Source organism: Scyliorhinus torazame, chromosome 16 (genome assembly GCF_047496885.1).
Source record: "Scyliorhinus torazame isolate Kashiwa2021f chromosome 16, sScyTor2.1, whole genome shotgun sequence".
NCBI lineage: Eukaryota > Metazoa > Chordata > Chondrichthyes > Carcharhiniformes > Scyliorhinidae > Scyliorhinus > Scyliorhinus torazame.
This window is the reverse complement of record NC_092722.1, coordinates 56,738,932-56,765,527: the sequence shown is the minus strand read 5'-3', so window position 1 is coordinate 56,765,527 and position 26,596 is coordinate 56,738,932.

The following is a 26,596-nucleotide window of genomic DNA, read 5'->3' as shown; positions in this document are numbered from 1 at the left end:
AGGATAAATCTCAAACGCGCAATAAAGAGGGCTAAAAGGGGTCATGAAATATCTTTGGCTATCAGGGTTAAGGAAAATCCCAAAGCCTTTTATTCGTATATAAGGAGCAAGAGGGTAACTAGAGAAAGGATTGGCCACTCAAAGACAAAAGAGGGAATTTATGCATGGAGTCAGAGGAAATGGGTGAGATTCTTAATGAGTACTTTGCATCAGTATTCACCAAGGAGAGGGACATGACGGATGTTGAGGCTAAGGATGGATGTTTAAATACTCTAGATCAAGTCGGCATAAGGAAGGGGGAAGTTTTGGGTATTCTAAAAGGTATTAAGGTGGACAAGTCCCCAGGTCCGGATGGGATCTATCCCAGGTTACTGAGGGAAGCGAGGGACGAAATAGCTGGGGCCTTAACAGATATCTTTGCAGCATCCTTGAGCACGGGTGAGGTCCCGGAGGACTGGAGAATTTCTAATGTTGTCCCTTTGTTTAAGAAGGGTAGCAGGGATAATCCAGGGAATTATAGACCTGTGAGCTTGATGTCAGTGGTAGGCAAACTGTTGGAGAAGATACTGAGGGATAGGATCTATTCACATTTGGAAGAAAATAGACTTATCAGTGATAGGCAGCATGGTTTTGTGCAGGAAAAGTCATGTTTTACAAACCTAATAGAATTCTTTGAGGAAGTGACAAAGTTAATTGATGAGGGAAGGGCTGTAGATGTCATATACATGGACTCCAGTAAGGTGTTTGATAAAGTTTCCCATGGAAGGTTGATGGAAAAAGTGAAATCGTATGGGGTTCAGGGTGTACTAGCTAGATGGATAAAGAACTGGCTGGGCAACAGGAGACAGAGAGTAGTGGTGGAAGGGAGTGTCTCAAAATGGAGAAAGGTGACTAGTGGTGTTCCACAGGGATCCGTGCTCAGACCACTGTTGTTTGTGATATACATAAATGATCTGGACGAAGGTATAGGTGGTCTGATTAGCAAGTTTGCAGATGATACTAAGATTGGTGGAGTTGCAGATAGCGAGGAGGACTGTCAGAGAATACAGCAAAATATAGATAGATTGGAGAGTTGGGCAGAGAAATGGCAGATGGAGTTCAATCCAGGCAAATGGAAGGTGGTGCATTTTGGAAGATCTAATTCAAGAGCGGACTATCTGGTCAATGGAAGAGTCCTGGGGAAAATTGATGTACACAGAGATCTGGGAGTTCAGGTTCATTGTACCCTGAAGGTGGCAATGCAGGTCGATAGAGTGGAAGGAAGGAATACAGCATGCTTGCCTTCATCGGACAGGGTATTGAGTACAAGAGTCGGCAGGTCATGTTACAGTTGTATAGGACTTTGGTTAGGCCACATTTGGAATACTGCGTGCAGTTCTGGTCGCCACATTGCCAGAAGGATGTGGATGCTTTAGAGAGGGTGCAGAGGAGGTTCACCAGGATGTTGCCTGGTATGGAGGGTGCTAGCTATGAAGAAAGGTTGAGTAGATTAGGATTGTTTTCATTGGAAAGACAGAGGTTGAAGGGGTACCTGATTGAGGTCTACACAATTATGAGAGATATGGACAGGGTGGATAGCAACAAGCTTTTTCCAAGAGTGGGGGTGTCAATTACAAGGAGTCAGAATTTCAAGGTGAGAGGGGGAAAGTTTCAGGGAGATGTGCGTGGAAAGTTTTTTACGCAGAGGGTGGTGGGTGTCTGGAACGCTTTGCCAGTGGAGGTGGTAGAGAAGGGCACAATAGCATCATTTAAGATGCATCTAGACAGATATATGAACGGGCGGGGAACAGAGGGAGGTAGATCCTTGGAAAATAGGTGATAGGTTTAGATAAAGGATCTGGATCGGCGCAGGCTGGGAGGGACGAAGGGCCTGTTCCTGTGCTGTAATTTTCTTTGTTCTAAGCTTGATATTAAAACTCTTCTGCCCATGTCCTAATCCGCGCCATGTCCCATTTACCCAGCATCCCTGTGCTCACTTGACCTACACCAACTGCCAGTTATTTTTAAAATTCTCATCCTTGTTTTCAAATCCCTCCATGGCTTTGTGGTAATCTGGAATGGCTTGAATTTTAGGCCCGATAAAATTGGACACTTTAAATTTAAAAATTGGACATTTTAAAACAAGCCACAGTCAGCACCAGCAAACAGCCTGATGGGAATGCGAACTTGGCCAAGTTCGAATACACTGAAACTCAAACAAACTGCCAGGGCATGTCTGGACCTGCCCTATCAATCATCCATCAAACGCCAATTGGCTCTATTCATACAGTTGAGTAAATCAATCACCCATCAAGAGATAATCAGCTCTATTCATGGATCGATTGTTTGAGTAAACAAGGTTGCATATGAACAAAGCATCAGGAAACGGAGCCCCAATGTCCTGCTGAGTAGCCATTAGTAATTCCATTCGATCATGCCACTCCCATCCTGTGACTTCATCGGCTGGAGGCTGGAGAACATTCTGGAAAGGGACAGGGAGGGATATAAGAATCAAACCCCCAGATCTCCCAGCAGCGAAGACCCGACATGGAGGTGACCTTGACCATTTGGAAGACTGACCAAAGCAGGAAGGAAGCAGCCAGCGAGACCCATCTTCGCAACAACGGCCCTGAGGAACACGAGACTCTGAGAATTGTACCCGCGGCACGGCTGAGTCCATTGGCACGGGTAGGGGCTGGTTTAGCACAGCAGGCTAAATAACTGGCTTGTAATGCAGAACAAGGCCAGCAGTGCGGGTTCAATTATCCTACTGGCCTCCCCGAACAGGCGCCAGAATGTGGCTTCATTGAAGCCTACTTGTGACAAGAAGTGATTATTATTATTAGTAGTAGTAGTATAACAAATCTTGGATCTTTTGGTGAATGTTATTAGGTTGATTTAAGGGTTAATATTACTGTGTTAAATAAACTTGATTGAATTTTACACTTGTGTTGTCCTTTATTCACCTTGTCAATAAAGATACCTGGGCAAAACGTTTGATTAATACACTGGTCGAAACGGCTGAGGTTTTACAGACAAATGTCTCATCCCACCCCATCTCTGTAATCACATCCAGCCTCACAACCCTTTGAGATATCTGCGCTCCTCTAATTTTAATCTCTTCACCTTTGGTGGATCCCCCCCCGAGCAAACCTCTCCACTTCTCTGCCCCTCTTTCCTCCTTTAAGACACTCCTTAAAATCAATTGTAAACAAGGTTTTGGTCATCAGCTCTTATGGTTCCCTCGGTGGTTCAATGCCATATTTTGTTTTGGAATGCCCCTGTAAAGCACCTTGTGATGTTTTATACTGTTTTTAAAAATAAATTTAGAGTACCCAATTCATTTTTTCCAATTAAGGGGCAATTTAGTATGGCCCATCCACCTAACCAGCACATCTTTGGGTTGTGGAGGCGAAGCCCACTCAAACACAGGGAGAATGTGCAAACTCCACACGGACAGTGACCCGGGGCCGGGATCAAACCTGGGACCTTGGCACTGTGAGACTGCAGTGCTAACCACTGTGCCACCGTGCTGCACTTATGTTTTATACTGTTAAAGGCTCTCAATAAATACAAGTTGATGTTTTCACATGAATCATTCATGTGCACTAGCTGGGCAGTTGGGAATTCAGTGGTGATTTACAGAAATGCTCTCCATGGCTAGAATTGTTGAACTAATTTCTCTTGGGACCAAGTATCACCAGTGAGGAGATGATTTCATTCCTGCCGTCTGGGTTGTATTTCAATTCAGTTCCCGGAGGACAGTGTTCAAAAATACTACGCCAGTCAATTTCTCCACTTACACTTTCTACTGTATGCTCCAGTCACATACGTGGGAAATGTGATGTCTCATAGACAAGAAGACTAGCTTTCTGCGACCATATAAGAAATACCAGTTGAGTTTGGCTTTTCCGATGTTTGAGTTTTGGCCCTGTTAGGTGTGAGAGCGAAGGGAAGGACTGGGAAATTCCCTTCTTCTATAACTCAGTAGTGTCTCCTGAGTAGAATTGATACATTTATGAATTCATCATACTAACCAGGCCTCTTCCTGAAACTGCGCAAGGTTATTGATGTAGGCTTATGTGGATAAACATTCACAGCCTGGTGCACTTTCAGGTGGATTAACAGACTTGGTGAGGGGTAGACGATGACCACAATCTAAAGAAATTAGGTATTTTCCAAAGGAGTCTCGGCACAACCCTTCCCCCAACAACCCTGCCCTCCCTTCCCGCACCATAAAATGAATGGGTAAATATATCCGTGTGATAAGAAATATGTCCATTGGGAAAGATAGGAAAAGGTTTGGCAACCGTTAATTGAAAATATCCAGCCAACATAACTTGCCACTCAAGTTAAAATAATAATACTGGGGATGGCCTGCAGGTTATCTGAGCTATGGCCTTGAGGCAAGGCCGCACCTGAATATCGTGTGTAGTTGGGGAATCGTTCCTTCTAAAACATTGTGAATGATTGGATAGTGTCAAAAAAATAAGGAGAACTCCAGGGTCTAGAACTCCTTCCCAAAACAGCACTGTTGGTGTTCCTAGTCGACATAGGCTGCAGTGATTGAAGAAGCTCGCCCAACACCACCTTCTCAGGGGCAATTATGGATGAGCACCTAATGCTGGCCTCGCCAATAATGCCCAATCAGATGAACCATGTTTTAAAAAATACAAGGATGAATTTCTGAAAGAAATATTGAGAAACAGAATGACCCACTTTCTTAAAGTCCTGGGAGGACTTAATAATGTGGTGTGGTAAGATCAGTTCATTGAAACTATTAGCACAGCTGAGTAGAAACTTATAAATCTCAGCCAAGAATTGAAATTTGAGATTTGATATCTCGGGGGGCCAGCGATCATCAGATTTATTCCCGATGAAGTGGTGAGAGGTGGTGAAAGAGATTAAGGGGTTGTTCATATTGAGGGCAAAGTCCCTGAGAAAATGTGGATCCAGCATTGGTGGTAGGATGTTAGTTATTGCAGGCTGCATCTTCAATAGATGTCTGAGCAGAGGTATCTCAGATTTGTTTGCATCCCATGCCCTTTCTTCTGGTTTAGAAGGATTCAGTTGAAATATTGCAGAATCAGAAAATCCCTGACAGTGGTGGCAGCCTGATTAAATGAGAATGTCCCCAACATGGCCGCCCACCACCTTGTTCTGTCGAGGAACCTTGGTGTTTTGCTTCCTCCCCAGTCCAGGCACCGGAAGTACATCTTGAGGAGCCCAATTGCCTGCTCAATGGTCGTCCTAGAGGCAACATGGTTTTGGTTTTATCTCCTCTATCTCATGCTTCTATAAAGGGATGAGTAGCCATCCCGTCAAAGGATATTGCTGGCCCTCCAGAATCCATCAACATAGTTTGAGGGGATGAAATGAAGATCTGCAGTAGCCTGCACTGGAGTAGGGCAAAGGAAACATGCCGGCTGCCAGGAAAGTGAGTGCACACATGGAAGAAGCTCATGTCTTTGCAGACCAGCTGAGTATTGAGGGAGTGGAATCCTTTCCTGTTGATAAATTTCTCTAGGCGCTCACTTGATGGGCACACAGGCGCAATTGATGCACCTGCGGCAAACCAAAGATGGCGACAAAACCGACTGCCCTGTCACCCTGTGAGACCTCATCTGTCATGAAATGAATGTACTGTCCAGACTTGGAAAATAGGGCAGCAACTACGACCCCAGAAGCAATGATATTCAAGGCCACAGCAATTTAGACAGCTCCTGGCAGGGCATGGCGACCAAGGCTGTGAAGTGTGATGTCTTCAACAATGAGGGCACACATCTGCACCATCTTCTGGGAGAGCCGCAGTCCCCTGTGGCACTGAGTCTCGGTCATCTCCAACTCGATCTTGTTTTGGTGGTAGATCCTATGCAAAGGGTATGGTCCCCATGTCCTTCCTGTCCCTTGTTTCTCTCATCTTCCCTCCTGAGGCCCAGGACTCTTCCCTTCCTGTGTAGGGTGTTGCTGCACATCGTCAATGGTCCTAAATCTACAAGCCCCTGCCTCTATTGCCAATTGCTGTCTTCCTGCTCCTCAGCTTGCTGCCCAGTTTTCCTCTGTAGCTTTGCCCCTTTTTGTTCTGTCCCCTCAATGCCAGCAGGATGATGACGCTCTGCACTTCCCAAGTATTGACTGTCACTCCCTCTGGCACCTGCACAGTAAAAGCTGCTGTTTTCCATCAACTGAATCCCCCTCTGCACTATTAAAATTTTTATGGTTTGGGGGAATCCCTGGGGTGGCCATGACAGGCTTCTCTCTCTATACCCATCTCCCTTCACTTAGTCTGCCCCAGGCAACACGTGTAGCCCCTGCGGCCCCATGAAACTCTCAACTCTCCCCATTAATGGGCTCTTAATGAGATCTCCATGCCGCTGATTTGTGAGGTGAACGGGATCGCTGTCCCGCCTTCCTCCACCCTGGTGAACAAGGCTGGCATGGGATCAGCCTGCCTCCATTCCAGCCTCCCCGTCTCTGGCAGGCATTAAAATTCAAGGCAAGGATCTCAATTCACCTCCAAGCAAACTTCAGGAATGGAATCTCCTCTTTGTCTTAGGCACAGTGCGGCCTCTAAACTAAAACATTTCTTTAGAAAAAAAATATCTTTGCTACATCCTTGGAAGCAGAAATACTGAGCTTACGGATAAGCCTGTCTGTCTCCCAGAGGAAGGCAGTCAGGTTAAAGTTTTGGATGTCACTTCACACCTGTAGTGAATGGGGGACTGCCTCAGGGCCATTGGTCATTGCGTTTTGTTTTTCCGGTATTGGTGGAGCAATTATTTTTCCATTACTTGCAGTTTTCATAGATTCATCGGACTGAATTTCCAGTTTCAGCCAGCACAGTGACATCAATGAGAGGTGAATCGGGGGCAATCAATCTGTTTTCACCCATTCTATAACCCCTGCCAAAGTAGAACGTTACAGCACACAAACAGAGCTTCTGCACACCCAGACCATGTCGCTGATTTCTCCGCATGAGGCATCGAGTCTAGCCCACTGCTCCTGCTCACTCCTCACGGCTTTTAATATTTCTCTTTTCCGAGCTATCAATGTCTCTATCATAGAATTCATAGAATTTACAGTGCAGAAGGAGGCCATTCAGCCCATCGAGTCTGCACCGGCTCTTGGAAAGAGCATCCCACCCAAGGTCAACACCTACACCCTATCCCCATAACCCAGTAACCCCACCCAACACGAAGGGCAATTTTGGACACTAAGGGCAATTTAGCATGGCCAATCCACCTAACCTGCACATCTTTGGACTGTGGGAGGAAACCGGAGCACCCGGAGGAAACCCACGCACACACAGGGAGGATGTGCAGACTCCGCACAGACAGTGACCCAAGCCAGAATCGAACCTGGGACCCTGGAGCTGTGAAGCAATTGTGCTATCCACAATGCTACCGTGCTGCCTCACAGTGTAGCCACCTGAGTTGGCCAAGTCCCGATTTAAAATGGCGAACGGCAAAGGCTGAATGGAAATTCAGCCAACACAGGCAGAAACCAGCAGGTGCAGGTTTGCTGTGTATTTAACTCTGCAAAAGCCCAGACAGCATCGATACCAGCGACCATCAGCATAATAATGTAGCAACCATCTACATACTAATAAGGATTTCCCCAGGAACAATAGCAACATTTGGGACAAACAAAACTAAGCCAGACTCCCCGGTGCCAGCAGGAGCCAATACAAAAGAGGTTAACGGACACCTCAAGACCGCCCATCGATCAGGGAACCGCTCCAGTATTGGAGAAATCGAACCAAGCGATTGGAACGAAGTCCAGTCACCTAGAACCAGGTACAAGGTCCGCCCCGAAAGGTAGGAAGTCCCTGGGGACTATAAAGTTAAGCCCCCAAGTTCAAATCGCCCCTCTTCTTCCTGACCGGGTCACCCAGCAACGCGAACCAACATTGACCGTGACCGGTCCAGTGGCCGCCGAGAGATCGTAAGTCTTAAGTCAACGCTCGCTACGAGATAGGCGCTCCTAGCTATCAATCCGTACCAACTTCGAATCCTGCAGACTCAGAACCCGAACGAAAGGCCATTTGTTCCCCTGACCTGGTGGGCCAGTCCGAAGCTAAGTACAGGCCTGTTAGTCGTAGAAGTAGCTTAGATGTAGAAGTTGTGCATGAGTAGCGATTACTGTGAATAATAAATGTGCTTTGATTTAAATCTTACTAATCGGTGTATTGAGTTATTGATCAGTACTTGAACTTGAACCTCGTGGCGGTATCATAAAGATACCTGGCGACTCGAGAGCAAAGGTTATAAAACAGAGTCAAGTGAACCAACCAAAAGTTAGCAGCAACCCATTCTATAACCCCTGCCAAAGTAGAACGTTACAGCACACAAACAGAGCTTCTGCACATCCATGTCGCTGATTTCTCCGCATGAGGCATCGAGTCTAGCCCACTGCTCCTGCTCACTCCTCACGGCTTTTAATATTTCTCTTTTCCGAGCTATCAATGTCGCTGTACTGTGTTTAGTGGTATCACCCAGTGCAATGAATAATACTTAATGCACTATTAATGTCAGACTTCCTGCATCTGCAATGGTGATCCAGTGTCCATTGGTGCACCGTGGAGAACTGGGAGCAGCAAATGATGGACTCTCTTCAGTTGAAGCAGGAAGAAAGAAACTGACTTTGGAATTTTCCCCTCAATAAAAATACTCTTTTTCCGTATTTAATTAATTGTCCTTGAGGATGTCCTTAACAACCAGATACTATTTTCCAGCCTGCACAGGCTCTGGATCAGTGTAAGCCTTCAGAGCACAAGTATCACATATTACCCACCATTTCTACAGTATAACCATAGTATCAGTTTTTCATCCATTCCATCACCAAGGTCTCAGGCTCAGGAAAAAGACTGTCAGACATCTAATTACTGTTTGTGGTAGTATGTATTGGGGGTCATGTGGGACTGGAAGCCCTAATGTCATTGGCTGACAGATCCCGGGTCCTGGTTGGCCGTTGACCTCATACTCCGCCCTGAAGGCGAAGTATAAGAAGCTGGTGCCTTCCCCCGCATGCCAGTTTACTATCGGGCTGCTGGGGAACAGACACGCTTAATAAAGCCTCATCGACTTCACTCTATTTGTCTCACGGAGTCTTTGTGCGCCACAATTTATTAAGCGTGCCTAAAAAGGACTATGGAGCTCAGGATCATTCCAGAATGCCTGAGGATCAGCCCCCACGCAGTGAATGCAGCAGCAGCCTTCAAACACTGGCAGACTTGCTTTGAGGCCTACATCACATCGACCACAGGCCGAGTCTCAGATGAACAAAAACTGCAGGTCCTGCACTCGAGGGTGAGCACGGAGATTTTCACCCTCATTGAAGACACCCGCGATTTCCAGACGGCGTTTGCAGCACTGAGAAGTCTCTACGTTCGCCCAGTTAACCAAATCTACGCTCGCTACCAGCTCGCGACGAGACGGCAAGCTCCCGGAGAATCGATGGACTGTCCAATGAACATTTTGTTTTCCTATATCCTCTGTAAATAGTTGTAACAGGACGATACTGTCCAATACGATACTACCATGTAACTGTTCTCTCCTCCCAGGACCAGTACTGTAAACCCTTACCACCATACGAAGCATCACCCCGCCGGGTTCATTTTGACAAGGGGTGAATGTGGTAGTATGTATTGGGGGTCATGTGGGACTGGAAGCCCTAATGTCATTGGCTGACAGATCCCGGGTCCTGGTTGGCCGTTGACCTCATACTCCGCCCTGAAGGCGAAGTATAAGAAGCCGGTGCCTTCCCCCGCATGCCAGTTTACTATCGGGCTGCTGGGGAACAGACACGCTTAATAAAGCCTCATCGACTTCACTCTATTTGTCTCACGGAGTCTTTGTGCGCCACACTGTTGTTGGCTTTTTATCAGCCCTTCAATTAACCTGCATCTTGACCTCGAGCTCAGATAACCATAATGTAGAGGTTTATATTAGTATCTCGCTCTGTGCAGCTCCCCACATATAAATTGTTCATTAGAATTAGTAATGTCCAGGGAAGCCATTAGCTGGATTTCCTCAGAGGTAGTTTATGTGCATGCAAAGCAAAAAAGGGGTTAAGAAACTGAACCTGTAATCTGTTACTTATCCATAACTGGGCAATTATTGTTTGGAGCTTTAACTATGAATATTTTATTTATCTTAACCATAATTACTGAGAAGAATGAAACATCATTTTCTGTCCCAGTTGCTGAGAGGTTCGGAGCATGGCACTCTATGATAAGAAGCTGTACAAACCTAGCAAACAGTCCCATGATTATTGACCTTTGCCACCTTAGCTAACCTCATCAGTGGGAAAATAGGACCACTATAAATGGCTTAAATTCTACTACAATAAAAACAAATAATGCTGGAAATATTCAACAGATCTGGCAACAACTGTGGAGAGATTGTGGGTGCGATTCTCTGGGCTCGTTGCGCACTGGCTCGAGCGAAACAAGACCGGCGATTAGCGGGAGAGGCCGAAAACGAGAACCGTGCCAGGCGCCAAACTGTTTGCGATGCAACCGGCCCGCTCCCGTAGGCGAAATCGGGGTCTAGCCATAGCGTGGCAAAAATCTAATTATCACCACTTAAGCCCTATTTCCAAACAATTAACGAGAGCCATCCCATATCCAACGGCCTTCCACCATTCAGCACCGATTAGTATAACTTTTGAAAAATGTGTAGTTGACGGAAGGGCCTCTGTGGGGAGCCGAGGAGGTGAGCAGCCATCTTTGCTCACAGGCAAAGAGCCCAGGGGTGCTGGGCTTGCCGCCCCAGTGCTTGGTGGGGGGGGGTGGAGGACCCTTAGCTGGGGGTGGGGGACCCTCTGCAGGGGTGGGCCGACATGGGATGGTGTGGGAGAAGCGCTGGGGGGGCAACCGGGCACGGAACCACCATGCAAACCTCTGAATCACCATGGTAAACCCTTGCCCTTGCCCGTCTGACACACCGACACCAAGAACCCCCACCGACTGTCGAAGCTTCTGGCTGTGCGGCTGAAGGCTATTGCTAATAGGGAATTGGCAATCGTGATTAAATAAGCACTTCACACAACCCAAGTGAATTCCTGTGGGCGGGCGGGCCATGTAGCAAGTGCAGCTCATTGCCTAGCATCCCAATCACATCTTGATGCATGGACACTGTGCTTGAACACTGCGGGAGGCAACATCACACAAGTAGCAGCCAACATCTGAACACCCAGGAGATGGGACACAGCTCCCCGAACATGTCCACAGTCGGAGAGTGGATGACCCCCATAGGGAGTGGGACATGCCTGGAGAAAAGGACCAAGGGTTTGGAGGTCAGCCCGCATTGCAGAAGAAAGTGACAGAGGCATCATACTAGTCGTGCACAAGGGTGTTTATTGTGTGTAACAATTCCCCACTCTCCCAATGGTGCTGCCCCCACCTACTCCCCACCCCGCCCCCAGTGCCGTCAGTGATTCTCCGCGGCCTCATCAGAAGGGTGGAATTCGGGGGGAACTGGTGACCACCATTGATCATTGTGCCCCAGAAGCCTGACCACTAACATTTTCCACCGAAGTGCGTATATCTGCACTGGTAGAGAGTGGGGATGAAAGCTGTGACACCACGTTTGTGTCTTCATCGGAACTCTCTGGTGTCTACTCATTTATGCTGCCCGGTGTAGGTAATTGCCTTTTTTCCGGCACTGGAGGCCAGTCCTCCGGGTCACACACCCGGTTTTCACAGCCGCCGACACCTCATCCCAGGCAGCACTGGCTGCCCTACGGCTGACCCTCTGGGACCCTCGGGGGAACAGGACATCCTTCCTGGCCTCCACTGTGTCTAGGAGCCTCCCCAGATCTGAATTCCCGAATCTTGGGGCCGGACCTCTGGGTGCCATTGTTGCAAGCTGGCTGGAGTTGGCTGAAGTGCTGCTCGACCTCATTAGCAGGGGGCTGGTGAATCAGCGGGCAAGCCTTCATTGCAGTGAGAAGCCCCTGATGACTCGTTAGGTGGACCAATTTGCATTGAATAGTGTCGCCAACCTCGCCGGACCAAGCGCCGGGAAGCTTGCAGCAGTTCCCGCTCACGACCACATTCAGAAATCTTTCTGGAGAATCGCGCCCAATGTTTCAGTTCGATGGTCGTTACAAATCTTCCTGGGTTAGAATAGGGGGTGGGGGGGGGCCTAAATTAGCCAGGGTTCCTGATCCTGTTCGCTGGGAACATATGAAGAGGTTTGACCTCCTCAGCCTGCTGACATTAACCATCTGAAATCTCATGTGGAAACTCTTCCTCATAAGGTGCAAAAATAGGGATTTTTGATGAGCAACAAGGTGAAAGATTATCGGGGCTAGGTGGGAATGTGGAGCTGAGGTTACAATCATGATCTTGTTGAATGCTGCAGCAGGCTTGAGGGCCCGAATGGTCTACTCCTGTTCGTATGTTCTGATGTATGTCAGTCATCCAGGCAAGGTGCTGGAGGGCAGCTGGCAGAGGTGAATCCAATGAGGAAAGGAGAGGTGAAGGCCAACAATCAAAATAATATCAGAAGTCACATGATGTGAGCATGGGAGTGTGATGAATTTAGGAATTTAAGATATATTGCATTATATGTATTTGGTGCAGTAAGGGTTAAAGGTCTGGGTCAGTGTGTGTATTTTGGAAAATAAATTTAGAGTACCCAATTGTTTTTTTTCCATTTATGGGGCAACTTTTTAGCATGGCCAATTCACCTACCCTGAACATCTTTGGGTTGTGGGGGTGAGACCCAGTTAGACACAGGGAGAATGTGCAAACTCCACAGGGACAGTGACCCGGGGCCGGGATAAAACCCGGGCCCTCAGCACCGTGACACAGCAGTGCTAACCACTGCGCCACCAGGCCGCCCCTGATAAGCATTGTTTTTGGGTTTTTTTTTTACTTTGGGTATCCCATTCATTATTTTCCAATTAAGGGGCAATTTAGCGTGGCCAATCCACCTGTTCGGCACATCTTTTGGGTTGTGGGGGTGAAACCCACACAGACCCGGGGAGAATGTGCAAACTCCACACGGACAGTGACCCAGAGCCGGGATTGAACCTGGGACCTCGGCGCAGTGAGGCAAACGTGCTAGCCACTTGAGCCACCGTGCTGCCCTTGATAAGCATTGTTTAACTGGCAATTGAAAGCTATTCCTATTTATGTTAAAGCTATTGTGTCAGTATTGTGTTATACTGTGTTAGTAATTAAATTTTAATATACCATATCCCGATTTGTGCGTGAAATCACTCCTGAGGTGAAGTATCCTTTCCTCATAGTCTTAATGAAATGTTGGGGTTTCTGTTCGGTACCCCTACAGCTGTTGAGGTCTGGTCCGGAATAGTAATAGGAGCAGCTGTGTTTTTGAGAGCTCTTGGCTCTACTTGTCTTTTAATCCATTATTTTATCCTAACGCACATCCCATATGATGTACCATCAATGACGACAGATGAGAGTCGGAAGAGTAAACTGTGGCTTTAATCAGCTAAAAGATACCTGCTGGCAGCCGTTCCCAGAATGAGGGCAGGGCTGGAGGTTAGCTACCTTTATATTTGAGCCGAGGGGCGGAGCCAGCAGGGACAAACCCAGACATGTAACAAACAGTAAGAACAGTAAGTACAATAAGTAAGAACAGTATGTACAATATAATACAGTGGTTCACCACACCATAATTGCTTACTTTTGGGATATATATTTTGTACTATGTCCCTGCAAGATTCTGGCTAGACTTTAGTGATGAGAAGCCAGGGCAGCACGGTGCACTGCAGTCTCACGGCGCCGAGGACCCAGGTTCGATCCTGGCTCTGGGTCACTGTCCGTGTGGAGTTTGCACATTCTCCCCGTGTTTGGGTGGGTTTCGCCCCCACAACCCAAAGATGTGCAAGGTAGGTGGGTTGAACATGCTAAAATTGCCCCTCAATTGGAAAAAATTGAATTGGGTACTCCAAATTAAAAAAAAAGAAAAAAAAGTGATGACAAGCCGAGTTAAATCAAAGAATCCTCATTCGGTTGAGGCTGTCAGAGACGGCTGGGGTGGCTCCCAGACTGCAGTGGGGGTTCTGCTGGTGAGTGGGCCTGCGCTTCGGCGGAGCTGTTAGCATCAGGATGATGGCTGCCATTGCAAATGATGTTCCGGATGATGATTTTCACCCTGTGGTGCAGGTATTTGGTGCTCACTTGATGAACTGTGAAATATCCTTGAGAGAACAGTGGAAGCAGAGAAGAGAATCCTGGGGCGGGATTCTCCAACCCCCTGCCGGGTCGGAGAATCATCAGGGAGGCCGCATGAATCCCGCCCCCGCCGGCTGTGAATTCTCCGGCGCCGGGGTTTTGGTGGGGGCGGGAATCGCGGCGCGCCTGTGGGCGGCTGCTGGCAGCGGCACCCCACCTCCCCCCCCCACCCCCCACCCCCAGGTGATTCTCCAGCCCGCGATGGGCCGAGTGGCCGCCCGTTTTCGGCCAGCGTAAATCACAACAGGTCCTTACCGGCGGGACCTGGCTCCACGGGCGGCCTGCAGAGTCCGCAGGGGGGATCTGTCCCCGGGGGGGTGCCCCCACGCTGGCCTGGCCTGCGATCGGGGCCCACCAATCCGCGGGCGGGCTTGTGCCGTGGGGACACTCTTTCCCTCCGCACCGGCCGCTGTCAACCTCCGCCATGGCCAGTGTGGAGAAGAACCCCCCCTGCGCATGCGCTGGGATGACGCCAGCACGCGCTGGTGCTCCCACGCATGTGCCAACTCGCGCCGGCCGGCGGAGGCCCTTCGCCGCCGGTTGCCGTGGCACCAAGCCCTTCCACGTCTGCTGGCGCGGCGCCAAACACTATGGCGCCGGCCTAGCCCCTGAAGGCGCGGGGGATTTCACACCTTCGGGGCGGCCCGATGCCGGAGTGGTTCACGCCACCTCTCGGCGCCGGAGTGGCCCGCCCCCCCGGTCCGCGGAGAATCCCGCCCCTGTTATTTGATAGAGCAATCTCCCAGTTGGGGGCACGACTTTGGTCCTTGGAAATCCTGCTGCGTGGTGTGTCGTTTATCATGATGGACTGGTGCAATAGGGACTGGACAGGGAGTGTTTGTCTCTCGCGAGAAGTGGGGGATAAATTCCCAACCAATTTTGATAGTTGGCTGCCATGCTCTCACAATCTCAATTTGAAAGCTGGGTGCTACAGGTTCGACGAAGAATATTGTATCCCATCTTTGACGCTTAGGTTCGGTCAGAGACCTCGACCATTGGTTTTATGTTGTCTTGTCCTCGATGATCATGGTGAGTGGTTGGAGGCGGCTGGATGTGTTGAGTCCTCCCCTCCTGCCGGGGTCTGGGCATCAGGATAATGGCGTGACGGATGTGAAGGCACTTCATTCGATGGAACTTTGGAGAGATCCTGAATGTTGCTCGACGATGCTGTCATCACTTTGGCCTCTCCAAGTGCCATAGATGGTGTTATTATCCTGCAGTTCATCAACAATCTTGAACTTTATTCCCTTGTGATTATGCTGTTGATTTCATGTTTTTTTTTCCTGGTGACGGTGTAAGATATATAAGTAGGGAGGCAAGGTTTGCCTGTTATCCTTTTTTGGCAGCATCCATACTGAGTCGATAATGTGACATGTGATTTGTGCATAGTCAAGCCTTTTTTATGTGCTGTAATCCTTGAATTTACATAGAAGGAGTGTATTTTAGACACGCCTCACCTCGTTTTTGGAGAAGATGAGTAAAGCCACAGCAGGGTGGTGGGTGGATCATTGATGTGGGGTGGGTGGTAAGGTTAGGTAAGTCTTCACTTGGATTGCGGAAAGCCCCCAGTTCGAGCTATCTGTATCGTGTTTTTATTTTGTATTTTTGTTACTTTGAGTTTAGAAAATCCGTACTTATCTCTGTCTGGTCAGATCGTTGTGGTTGGTGTCTCTGGAGTTGTTGAAGTAGAAGGAAATGCATGGCAGCACGTGCCTGGGTGTGGTCGGTTAATCCTTGCTGATGTGTTGGAGTGAGAGTCTGTATCCTGGGATCTGCATTGTTGGAGCCATTTTTCAGTTTGAGGGTAAGCTAGTTGGGGGAGGTGGGTGCCCTCCTCCTAGTGGTCTTCTATGGTGGCTTCCTGAGTGCCCTTCTCTTTGAAGTTGGGTCTTCCCTAGGAAGCAGTGTTTTAGTCTCTGATGAGGCTACATTGTTCTGTCCCCGAGTATCGTTTTGTAATGGCATACAGTGCTGGTCTGTGTCTGACATTGTTTGGTTGGTTGGGATGGTTTTCTGGACCAATACTGGAGGAACAAACAAGAGGAACAAATAAGGCCATCCTAGACTGGGTACTGTGTAATAAGAATGGAATCATTGGCAATCTAGTTGTGCGATACTCCTTGGGATCAGCGACCATAGTATGAACACATTTTTCATCAAGATGGAAAATGGCGTTTTGATTCTAAGACTAAGGTCCTGAATCTTAATAAAGGAATCTACAATGGTATGAAGTGCAAGTTGACTATGATCGATTGGGAAATCTTACTTCAAGGGGTGACTGTGGCAAAATTTCAAAGAGTGCATTGGGGAACTGCAACAATTGTTTATTTCTGTTTCAAATGGGAAAGGTGGCCAAACCATGGCTTACAAGTGAAATTAGAGATAGTATTCGATCCAAGGAAGAAGCATACAAATTGGCCAAGAATAAAAACAGTTCTGAGGACTGGGAGCAGTTTAGAATTCAGTAAAGGAGGACCAAGGGATTGTTTGAGAAGGGGAAAATAGAGTACGAGAGTAAGTTTGCAAGGAACATTAAAAACTGACTGTAAAAGTTTCTATAGGTACGTGAAGAGAAAAAGACTGGTGAAGACAAATGTAGGTCCCTCAGTCAGAAACAGGGGAATTTATAATGAGGGGCTGGTTTAGCACAGTGGGCTAAACAGCTGACTTGTAATGTAGAACAAGGCCAGCAGCGCGGATTCAATTCCCGTACCGGCCTCCCCAAACAGGTGCCGGAATGTGGTGACGAGGGGCTTTTCACAGTAACTTCATTGAAGCCTACTTGTGACAATAAGTGATTATTATTATTATTATTATTAAAGAAATGGCTGAAAACTAAATACATACTTTGTTTCTGTCTTCACAATTGAGGACATAAATAAGATGTCAGAAATGTTGAGGAATGAGATTTTAGTGCGAGGGAGGAACTGAACGAGATCAATATCAGTAGAGAAATGGTGTTGGGGAAATTGATGGGATTAAAGGCTAATAAATCCCCAGGGCCTGATAATCTACATCCCGGAATACTTAAGGAAGTGGCTCTAGAAATAGTGGGTGCATTGATGTTCACCTTCCAAGATTCTATAGAGTATGGAGCAGTTTCTACAGTTTGGAGGATAGCTCATGTAACCCCGTATTTAAAAAAGGAGGTAGTGGGAAACATTCTAGAATCCATTATCAAAGATTTTATAGCAGAGCAGTTAAAAAATAGTGGTAGGAGCAGACAGAGTCAGCATGGATTTATGAAGGGGTAATCATGCTACTGGAATTCTTTGAGTATTTAACTAGTAGAGTCGATGAGGGGGAGCCAGTGGATGTGGTTTATTTGGACTTTCAGAATGCTTCTGACATAGTCCCACATAAGAGATTAACATGTAAAATTAAAGTGCATGGGATTAGGGATCATGTATTGAGATGGATAGAAAACTGGTTGGCAGACAGGAAATAAAAAATTAAAATTAACGGGTCTTATTTCCAAATGGCAGGCAGTGGCTAGTGGGGTACCGCAGGGATCGGTGCTGGGATTCCAGCTTTCACAATATATACTCATGATTTAGGTGAGGGAATAAGATGTAATATCTCCAAATTTGCAGATGGGTGGAAGGCTGAGGAGGCAGAGAGCCTCCAGTGTGACTTGGACAAGTTGAGTGAGTGGGCAAATGAATGGCAGATGCAATATAATTTGGATAAATGCGAGGTTATCCACTTTGATAGCAAAAATGGAAAGGCAGACTATTATCTTTTCAAAAATAAATTTAGAGTACCCAATTAATTTTTTCCAAAATAAAGGGAAATTTAGTGTGACCAATCCACCTGCCCTGCGCATGTTTGGATTGTGGGGGCGAAACACACGCAAACACGGGGAGAATGTGCAAACTCCACACGGACAGTGACCCGGGGCCGGGATCGAACCTGGGACCTCGGTGCCGTGAAGTAGCAGTGCTAACCACTGCACCACTGTGCTGCTACGACAGACTGTGAGAAATGAACATTCTGTGTTGTTTTTGTGTTGTTTTTACATGTATAAACTCTGGTTCACAATTAAGATGTCAACAATGAAGCATGATGGGAAAATTAACATGTCAAGTTCTGAGTAAGCTATAGTGAGCGAATTATTATAACGATGTACCAGGATGATCTTCGGGGAAGAACGGGATGTACAATAACAGAACTTGCTAAGCAAGGGGGAGATAGCATGTGCAAGCAGGGGGCCTCATTCTTATCTTTAACTGCCGGTCCAAGGATGTACCAGGAGCGGATAGAAATCACTATGCAAGGGGAGACCAAATAAGGGATCACTAATAAGGGAACTGCCCTTTCTATACTGTGTGGGATGTGTTTCTCAGGGATGGGTTCCCACGGATTGTATTTTCATGGATTGTATATAACAAAGTGATGCTGTGTGAATTCTTTGTGTCTGCTATTGCTTACTGGAGGCACCCGCTCTTGCAAGATCGATTGAAATAAATACTTCTTCAGAATTTGACTAAGTGTAAATTATTAACAGGTGAGCAGTGTTTCTCACACAGACTATTATCTGAATGGCCATAAATTAGGAGAGGGGAATGTACAATGAGACCTGGGTGTTCTCATACACCAGTCATTGAAGGTAAGCATGCAGGTGCAACAGATGGTAAAGAAGATAAAAAATGGTATGTTGGCCTTCATAACGAGAGGATTCGAGTACAGAAGCAGGGATGTCTTGCTGCAATTATACAGGGTCTTGGTGAGGCAACACCTGGAATATTGTCTGCAGTCTTGGTCCCCTTACCTAAGGAATTATGTTATTATTCTAGAGGGAATGCAGCAATGGTTTACCAGACTGTTTCTTGGGATGGCAGGACTGACGTCTGAGGAGATATTGAATATATATATATATATGTTGCAGTAATATTATCAAAGAACCGAGGTTCAGGTATCCAGACTGCATCTGCTAAAGCTGCAATTAAGAAATGAAATGAAATGAAAATTGCTTATTGTCACAAGTAGGCTTCAAATGAAGTTACTGTGAAAAGCCCCTGGTCGCCACATTCCGGCACCTATTCGGGGAGACTGGTACAGGAATTGAACCGTGCTGCTAGCCTGCCTTAGTCTGCTTTCCAAGCCAGCGATTTAGCCCTGTGCTAAACCAGAGATCATAAAAGGAGAGGTCATGATTAACTTTAACCATTTACTTGTTTACCAGGAGAGGCCTAAAGTAACCTTTTTATGAATGCTGGAATTTTCTGGAGAGTAGATCATTTGTGACATTGTGTTTAGACTTAGGTAAGCAGATCATGGGATCTGAGTGGGATGGAGATATTGTAATTAATGGGGAAAAAACATACAGAAGCAAGGAGTTTTAGCTGCAGGGTTTAGTCTGACAAAGACTGAGGGATCTGCAGGCTGTTTCTGAAAGGGTTGCTCTCTCTTTCCAAGCAGTCTTTCCAAGAAACTACACAAAAGTACAGCAAGTATCCCTGTGTTTGCTAACTCTATTTACCAGCGGCTTTCGACCTGTAATGGACTTTGCTTAATTGGAGAGATTGTGTAAATTAGTAAAGTGTTTCCTTTTATTTTAAGAATTGTTAAACTGTTAATTGAAAAGCTATTTTCTGTGATGTTAATGTGGTTACTCCTGTGTTCATAATAATGTTTGTTTTGACAGAAAAGATCCCCAATTGTCAGTGGAATCACTCCTCGAGTGGATCATAGAATTTACAGTGCAGAAGGATGCCATTCGGCCCATCGAGTCTGCACCGGCCCTTGGAAAGAGCACCCTACTCAAGCCGCCTCCACTCTATCCCCATAACCCAGTAACCCCACTTAACCTTTTTGGGCACTAAGGGCAATTTAGCATGGCCAATCCACCTAACGCGCACATCTTTGGACTGTGAGGGAAACCGGAGCACCCGGAGGAAACCCACGCAGACACGGGGAGAACGTGCAGGCTCCGCACAGACAGTGACCCAAGCCGGGAATCAAACCTGGGTCACTAGAGCTGTGAAGCAACTGTGCTACTGTGAAATATCCTTCCTCATGGTATTACAAATTGAAAAATTATTGTGGTTTCACCAGTTTCCTAATTATAAATTGGAGTCTGGTCCGATACTGTAACATTCTCCTTACTTGGGTAGGCAGCGTCCGATTTGGTTTATTGGGTTACGACGGATTTCCCTTATCGTATCAGGGACAGGGTATCTGGCCCCTCCCAAGATGCCCAATTGATGGGTGTCTTGATGATTCCTCTTCTCCTTGGTGATGGGGTCTTCTTGGTTAAGGACAACGTGACTCTGCTAGTGTCGGTGAGGTTGGCATTCTGCCTTGGGTACAGTTAGAGATGAGTGAGGCCAGTTGGCAAATGAGTCTCGGCATATTCTCGGTATCCAGGGTGTATTGACTTCTATGAGCAAGCGTGTGTGGGACTGGGCCAGGTCCTGTACTGTGGTTGGTATCCTGTTGTCCCCTTATGTTTGGGACTTTCCTTTTTAGCCAGGATATCGTAAGAGGCTAAGTGAGGTTATGAATGAGCAGCTTCTTCCCTCTTTTATCATGTGGTGAGGGGGTATGCGCCACGGGATCATGGACTCATGGCTGTGTCCTGGCCCCTTTTATCCTGAGACCCTCGCTCCTGGTGGCTTTCCTTTATAATCCTGTCTCGGTTAATGTGTTGGGAGGCGCTAACCGTATTGACTATCGTCTGAATTTATTGTATGAATATTTGCTCTCCCTTTCTGTATCATTCTGCACTGTGCCAGAGTTCGGGGTTTTGTTGCACCTGGTGGTTATATATAAAATATCCTTTTGGGAACTATTGTCCTCACAAATCTTTTCAGTAAATTTTTATTTCTGTTATTATGGGGTTAACAAATCCGTGACTGGCTCCTTCAATAGTACAGGCAGGTGTAATATCTTAGTAGAGGACGTCACAGAGTGTGATTGGTGCCTCTGGTGTGACTGGAGTTGAGGGAGATATGTTCTGGTGCTGGTCAAGCATGGCGCGAGGATCATATCCTGAATTCATAGAATGATAGAATCCCTACAGTGCAGAAAGAGGCCATTCAGCCCATCGAGTCTGCAGCAACACTTTGAACGACTACACTACCTAGGCCCAATCCCCGTCCTTTCCCTTCAACGCCACCCTCAGGGGCAATTTAGCATGACCAATCCAACTAACCAGCACATCTTTGGACTGTGGGAGGAAACTGGAGCACCCGGAGGGAAACCCATGCAGACACGGGAGAAAGTGCAAACTCCATACAGACAGTTTCCCTGGTCAGAATCGAATCCGGGTCCCTGGTGCTGTGAGGCAGCAGTACTAACCACTGTGCCACCATGCTGCCCCGTTGCAAGCAATCACCACTGTGTGCCATTTTACCATGTTGTCATGGCCTTACCCTCCTTTCCCATGTTTTCTAGTGATGCATATGGAGGCACCAAGTTGGGTTTAGTGGTTCCACTGAGCCAACTATATTGTTGTTCTTCTGTACTCCTCTGTATCTACGTATGCTGAGTCAACTTTATTGCGCAGTACCAATCCTGTGGTTTTGTTGCGTTATTTATTCAAATTTTTTTGTTGAAAATTCGGAATCACTTCCAATGGTAACACGCAGTGAGCTTTTCAGCCCTCCAGCCAAATGGACACTCTGCATTTCACGAACTCTGGCCCCTTGGACATCCCCAATTTTGACTGCTTCATCATTGGTGACTGTGGCTTCAGCTCCCTTGGCCTTAAATTCCTGAATTACCTCCTTAAACCTTTCTTCCTCTTCCTTTCCTCAATGCTCCTTAAAACCCCATGAGTCCTAATGTCTCCATCAGTTTTTGATTAGGCTCTTGTGAATTGTCTTGGGACCTTGAGATGTTTAACAACATTAAAGGCAAGTCATAAGTACATGTTGTGCTGAATTAACAGGCAAACACTTAACTGGCTCGTGTTAAACTTCCTGTAGTCTGCTCATCTAATGGAGCGATTAACTCATTTAAAATAAATGAATTAATATGTAAGATGTAATTTCAAGGCCTTCAAGATTTAAAGACTGGTTAAGGTTGGCCACCATCTTATTGGGACAGCAAACAGTTTCTCCAGGCTTAATTAAAAAAATGTTTGAAATCTAAAATTAAAAACTGTTGGAAAGAATAATCCAGGCCAGTCAGCATTAGTAAACAGGAGCAAATTTACCTTTAGGGTCTGGACCTTTTTTTATACTTGGAGATTGGAAGTTAGATGATCTTTATAAAAATAAGGTAGGAAAGGGAAGAGCTAAGGATGCTAAGAATACTAACTCCCACCATAGAGAGCAGTTAATGGCTGAAATATATTTATTGGATGCCGCTTGTAGTTCTGTGGCAGCAATCTCACCCCTTTCATTAGGGTGGACTTCTATTTTAGGCACATGAATAAAAAAGCCAAGGCTTCCATTTCTATCCAGTACTGAGGGTGTGCTCCACTGTTAGAGATGCCATCTGTGGTAGCGAGGCCCCTTTAATGGGGTGGGCTCAACAGACCACATGACTTGCTCAGTGTCAATTGTGGAGGAGCGGGCGAACCCTGGCCAATGGGGAGTTTACGCGGGGTTCTGGTAGCAGGATCCCTGGCAGTGTGGACCAGGGACCCAAAGTGTTAAGACCTGCTGTATAGTGTTCTGTGCCTGTTACTTTTAAATATATTTTACAAAGTGCTTCACAGGAAAGATGTGGGCAGCACAGTGGCACAGTGGTTAGCACTGCTGCTTCACAGCACCAGGGAGCCGAGTTCAATTCCGGCCTTGGATCACCGTCTGTGTGGAGTTTGCACTTTCTCCTGGGGGAATGGGGAATCCTGCGATGGGAGCCACTGCTGTTTGTCAGTCTAACAACCTGTCCCAATGCATACAGATGTTGAATTCTATGGCAGGGACCTTGGACCCAGAACTGCTCTCATGGTGCTGCTTGGCAGCCTGGGTGGCGAGACGCCAGAGACGGTGGCAGGAGCAGCGTCAGCAGATGCTCGAGGCGGCAGACCATGTGACGGACCCTGCCCCACATCCTGGGGACCCGGCCACCCATCAGGCCAGGGAGGCACCCAGAGGGGGAGCCCCGCGACTACCCAGGGTGCTCTTTCAGAGGGTCGGTGCAGACCCGGTGGGCCGAATAGCCTCCTTCTGCAATGTAGTATTGATTCTAGGATTTCAAACACTGAGCCACAGTCAAAAACTTTGAAAAATAGGTTTCAAGGAACATCTTAAAGCAGGAAAGAGGCTTCGCAAAGAATTTCAAGAGTTCAGGTCTTTGACAAATTGACGCAAAGCCAGCAATGGTGGAGCGATGGATATTGCGGATGTGCAAGAATAGAGATCATGGTTGGTTGTAGGACCGGAGGAGGTTACTGTGGTAAACACCACTAGTGATATATTGTATGTATTACAGCACTGCCCGTATATTATAGGTACGCTGGTAAATCCCTGCCTGCTGGCTCCTCCCAGCAGGCGGCATATAAAAGTGTATGCTCTCCTGCGCTGCTCCCATTCTGGTTCCAGCTGCAGGAGGCACAACATCTTGTGCAATAAAGCCTCGATTGTTTCACCATTCTCGTCTCGTGGTAATTGACGGTACATCAGTTACCGTAAGGGAAGGGTGAGGCCATAATGGGATTTGAAAACAAGGATGAGGATTTTAAAATCAAGGTGCTGCCAGATCAGGAAAAACAACAACGTTCAAGCTCAAAGATCTCTGAGGATTATAGGGCTTGAGGGGGTTACAGACAGAAGAAAAGGCTCTCCGCTGCCTCTTCACTTTGCTCTGTGACAGGAGTAAATATTCCCGGCACTTTTATCTCTTCTTCATTCCTTCTCCCCCCTCCCTGTTATGATGCGCTCGTGGCTTTCAGCCTCCAGTTCTGGCAACCAGCCTGCATTCAAATTGTTAACTTTTCCTGTGTGTGTTTCCACATTTCCTGACCTGCGTTTTAATGTTTTCTTTAAACATTGTACATCTGCCGAGGGCAAGATATTTGTGCAGTTTGTGCAGGCTCAGTGAGTTGAAATGCACGCGGGATTAAGTTGCTTTTAGGAACAGTTATTCAAACTCCACCACTTTCGACTCTTTCCCCCCCTCCCCAAATTTTTCTTTGAACTCCTCCGGTACCATTCCCCTGTGGAAGCTGTAATTGTCCTTAGTTAATGTTAATCCACAGATGCAACTAAAGGAAATGGCAAAATAAATAAAAGGATGTTTCTCCTACCCCAAGGCATCCAGACATGAACTTCATATGGGCCTATGTACAGAGAGGCGGGAAGATTCATCCTTGGCATCTACTTTGCCTTTTAAATTGCGGATAACAGATGACATCCCTCGATTACATTAAATTTAGAGTGCCCAATTATATTTTTCAAATTAAAGGGCAATTTGGTGTGGCCAATCCACCTAACCTGCACATCTTTGGGTTGCGAGGGTGAAACCCACGCAGACACGGGAAGAATGTGCAAACTCCACACGGACTGTGACCCAGGGCCAGGTCCTCAGCGCCGTGAGGCAGCAGTGCTAACCACTGTGCTACCATGCCGCACTCCATTACATTCTTGAAAAGGCTTTCAGTTTTGTTTCTTTCAGTACAATACATTCATGAAGTTATTCGCGGCTACTTATCATAGAATTTACAGTGCAGAAGGAGGCCATTCGGCCCATCAAGTCTGCACCGGCTCTTGGAAAGAGCACCCTACCCAAGGTCAACACCTCGACCCTATCCCCGTAACCCAGTAACCCAACCCAACACTAAGGGCAATTTTGGACACTAAGGGCAATTTATCATGGCCAATCCACCTAACCTGCACATCTTTGGACTGTGGGAGGAAACCGGAGCACCCGGAGGAAACCCACGCACACACGGGGAGGATGTGCAGACTCCGCACAGACAGTGACCCGAGCCGGAATCGAACCTGGGACCCTGGAGCTGTGAAGCAATTGTGCTATCCACAATGCTACCGTGCTGCCCTGGATAAGAATATTTCTAGATGAAACATATTTATTTCTTAGATCATAATATCCTATTAATATCTGTAAATGCAATCATTAACTTTGTCAGCACCATTGTTCTGAGCCTTTTGTAAACCTAACAAAATAACAATGCTGTGTTGTGCTTGACTTGGCCCTGTGAGTTTTCTGTTTCTAAGAAACGGCCTCCATATCCCCCCTACTTATTGTGCAACCTGATCCTCTCTAACAATATACTACTGCTGGCATAGCCTTAATCTGTCACAATCAATACTGGTCCTAGCACATTCTTAAATTACCCTCTGCTTTTCACAAACCCAAGTTATATTTACTGAAGAATCTGGGATAGATTTGATATGTCCTCAACAATGGTTGATATTATTGGGCTGAAATTCTATCTATAGGTAATTGGAGTTCCACAGTGTTCACTGCAATGTCTACATTGTTTGGTGCTATTTGCAAAAGGGCTGAGGGCCGAGTAAAAGCAAAACGTCAGCAGAGAGACCCGTCCGAGCCTCATTCAGGGAGTTTAAATATGATATTAGATTGAAAAGAGAAGCTGACAATCTTGCAAAAAATAGTAGCAAGCTTGAGGACTGAGAATGTATTAGAAACCAGGAAAGGGCCATAAAAGTTGATAAAAACGGGAAAATAGAATGAGAGTAAACTAACCAGAAATATAAATGATGTGCAGATGCCGGCGTTGGACTGGGGTGAGCACAGTAAGAAGTTTTACAACACCAGGTTAAAGTCCAACAGGTTTAGAACATAGAACATAGAACAATACAGCGCAGTACAGGCCCTTCGGCCCACGATGTTGCACCGAAACAAAAGCCATCTAACCTACACTATGCCATTATCATCCATATGTTTATCCAATAAACTTTTAAATGCCCTCAATGTTGGCGAGTTCACTACTGTAGCAGGTAGGGCATTCCACGGCCTCACTACTCTTTGCGTAAAGAACCTACCTCTGACCTCTGTCCTATATCTATTACCCCTCAGTTTAAAGTTATGTCCCCTCGTGCCAGCCATATCCATCCGCGGGAGAAGGCTCTCACTGCCCACCCTATCCAACCCCCTGATCATTTTGTATGCCTCTATTAAGTCTCCTCTTAACCTTCTTCTCTGCAACGAAAACAACCTCAAGTCCATCAGCCTTTCCTCATAAGATTTTCCCTCCATACCAGGCAACATCCTGGTAAATCTCCTCTGCACCCGCTCCAAAGCCTCCACATCCTTCCTATAATGCGGTGACCAGAACTGTACGCAATACTCCAAATGCGGCCGTACCAGAGTTCTGTACAGCTGCAACATGACCTCCCGACTCCTGAACTCAATCCCTCTACCAATAAAGGCCAACACTCCATAGGCCTTCTTCACAACCCTATCAACCTGGGTGGCAACTTTCAGGGATCTATGTACATGGACACCTAGATCCCTCTGCTCATCCAC